The sequence below is a fragment of the Palaemon carinicauda genome, chromosome 8 (genome assembly GCF_036898095.1).
Source record: "Palaemon carinicauda isolate YSFRI2023 chromosome 8, ASM3689809v2, whole genome shotgun sequence".
In the NCBI taxonomy this organism is placed as follows: domain Eukaryota; kingdom Metazoa; phylum Arthropoda; class Malacostraca; order Decapoda; family Palaemonidae; genus Palaemon; species Palaemon carinicauda.
In genome coordinates, this window is record NC_090732.1 from 151211124 (window position 1) to 151214327 (window position 3204).

A 3204-nucleotide genomic window follows, 5' to 3' on the forward strand; every position below is an offset into this window, starting at 1 on the left:
ACATAGCCCAGTGAGGAAAGGAAATAAATAAATGATGGGAACAAATTAACAATAAATCATTTTAAAAACAGTTACAACGTCAAAATAGATATGTCATATATAAACTATTAACAACGTTAGAAACAGGTATGTCAAATATAAACTATAAAAAGACTCATGTCAGCCTGGTCAACATAAAAACATTTGCTCCAACTTTGAACTTTTGAAGTTCTACTGATTCAACTACCCGATTAGGAAGATCATTCCACAACTAGGTAACAGCTGGAATAAAACTTCTTGAATAATGTGCCGTATTGAGCCTCATGATGGAAAAGGCCTGGCTATTAGAATTAACTGTCTGCCCAGTATTACGAACAGGCTTGTATTGTCCAGGGAGATCTGAATGTAAAGTATGGTCAGAGCTATGAAAAATCTTATGCAACATGCATAATGAACTAATTGTACGACGGTGCTAAAGATTAATATCTAGATCAGGAATAAGAAATTTAATAGTCCGCAAGTTTCTGTCCAACAAATTAAGATGAGAATCAGCAGCTGAAGACCAGACAGGAGAACAATACTCAAAACAAGGTAGAATGAAAGAATTGAAACACTTCTTTAGAAGAGATTGATCGTCGAAAATCTTGAAAGACTTTCTCAATAAGCCAATTTTTTTGTGCAATTGAAGAAGACACATACCTAATGTGTTTCTCAAAAGTAAATTTACTGTCGAGAATGACAATTAAAATTTTAAAAGAGTCATACAAATTTAAAGAAACATTATCAATACTGAAATTCGGATGTTGAGGAGCCACCGTCCTTGACCTACTTACAATTATACTTTGAGTTTTGTTAGGATTCAACTTCATACCCCATAATTTGCACCATGCACTAATGTTACCTAAATCTTTATTAAGGGATTCACCAACCGCAGATCTACATTCAGGGAATGGAATTGATGCAAAGAGAGTAGCATCATCTGCATATGCAACAAGCTTGTTTTCTAGGCCAAACCACATGTCATATGTATATAGTATGAAAAGTAATGGGCCAAGAACACTACCCTGTGGAACACCGGATATCACATTCCTATACTCAATATGGTGCCCATCAACAATAACTCTTTGAGATCTACTACTTAAAAAATCAATAATAATGCCAAGAAACGACCCACCCACTCCCAACTGTTTCAGTTTGAAAACAAGGGCCTCATGATTAACACAGTCAAAGGCATCACTAAAATCAAGGCCAATCATACGAACTTCCCGACCACAATCAAGGGATTTCTGTACAGCATTGGAGATTGTAAGAAGGACATCACATGCTCCAAGGCCTTGACGAAAACCAAATTGCAAACTAGGGAATAGATGATTACCTTCAGCAAACCTATTAAGACGTTTTGCCAGCAGACGTTCAAAAACTTTAGATAATATGGGAGTTATGGAAATTGGGCGGTAATCAGTGGGACTTGAGCTACCACAAACACATTTACATAGAGGAGTAACATTACCTATTCTCCAACAAGTGCTAAAAGCTCCTCTTCTTGCTAATTTGCGCAAAATAACAGAAAACCTTGGAACTAAGAAATCTGCTGTCTTTATAAAAAAAAACAAAGGGAAAATACCATTTGGGTCTACACCTCCATAAGCATTAAGGTCCATCAACAGAGCTTTAATTTCACGAGATCGAAAAGCTAAACTAGTTAGTTTAGCCTCAGGAAAACAGGAATGAAGAAGTTCAAGTTTTTCATTACTCTGTCTACTGTCAAAAATATCAGCCAAAAGGGTTGCCATTTCCTTTGGACAGTGAGTGTTTGAGCCATCTGGTTTAAGTAAAGGAGGAACTGTTGCATCTACACCAAAGAGTGCAGATTTAAGGGTAGACCACCATTTATGTTCCTGAGTTGTACCAGGAAGGGTTTCTTTTATGGTTAAATTGTACTCCTTTTCAGATGAGGCATAAACTCTCTGAGCAAAAGCTCTAAGCTGAGTATAGTTATTCCAGGTCAAATCTGATCTGTTACCCTTCCAAAAATTATAGGCCTCCTGTTTCTCCAAATAAGCACCTCTACAATCATAAATGAACCACGGTTTGTCCTTCACTCCATACCTTAGCACACGAGAAGGGATATGCCTATCAATTATGTTAACTAGATTCTCATTCAAAGGGACAACAGACAGGGTGTACACTACTATATAATTGTGACCAATTCAAGCGCAAAAGATCATACAAAATCCCATCCCAGTCAGTCTTCACAACTAATGAAGTCAAGGCATGATCAGATGTCCCGACTGGAGAACCAACCTTACCAGTTATAACACCAGGGCAGTCGGTTTATACGAGGTCCAAGCAATTACCAGACCTGTGAGTAGCTTCATTTATGATTTGCTCACAGCCTGATTCAGAGGCAAAGTCTAAAGCTCTTAAGCCATGGCGATCGGTAGGAGAGATAGAACTTAACCAATTCCTATGGTGAGCATTAAAATCACCAACAAAGACAAATGAAGCCTTTCTATCATCTTCTTGTATCTTAGCCATAATGGTAAGAAGACAATCGAAGATAGAATCATCCATGTTTGGATTCCGGTAGATCGAACATAAATAAAAGTTGTTATGCCTGCCACAAACTTGTATTACCTCAATCTCATGACATCCACATTAATAGCAGGACTTATGAGAAGCAGGGTACTCAGTCCTAATATACACCGCCATTCACTTGGCCTTAGGGATGGCATCAAGTTTCAACATTATTGGCTTCTTAAAACCAGTTATAAAGAGCTCAGATGAGTGCCTCATATTAGAAACCAAAGTTTCTGACCACAAAAGAATATCATACTGTCAGGACGCAACTGTAAGGTCTTGAATATTTGAATGAAGACCACGAATGTTGCAATACGGAAGACAACATTGACGAAATCTAGGACGTACTGGTCCCGAATTTCGCTCAATTTCTCCAGACAGCCTAAGAATTATTAGAAACAAAAAAGACCCATCATACTTAAAAACTAGATTAACAAGAATTATAACAAAAACAATATGTACAGAATTATAAATAAAAAGATTGATGAAACCCATAGACTATAGTAAAAAGTCGGAAAAAATGGTCAACATGGAGGAGCCGATACACCATACAAGGCTAAATACCCTCCAGGATAGCCACTTCAACTGAAGGAAGGACAGTAAGGATGATTTTGAGAAGAAAAAGAATCAGAAAAAGAAAAGACG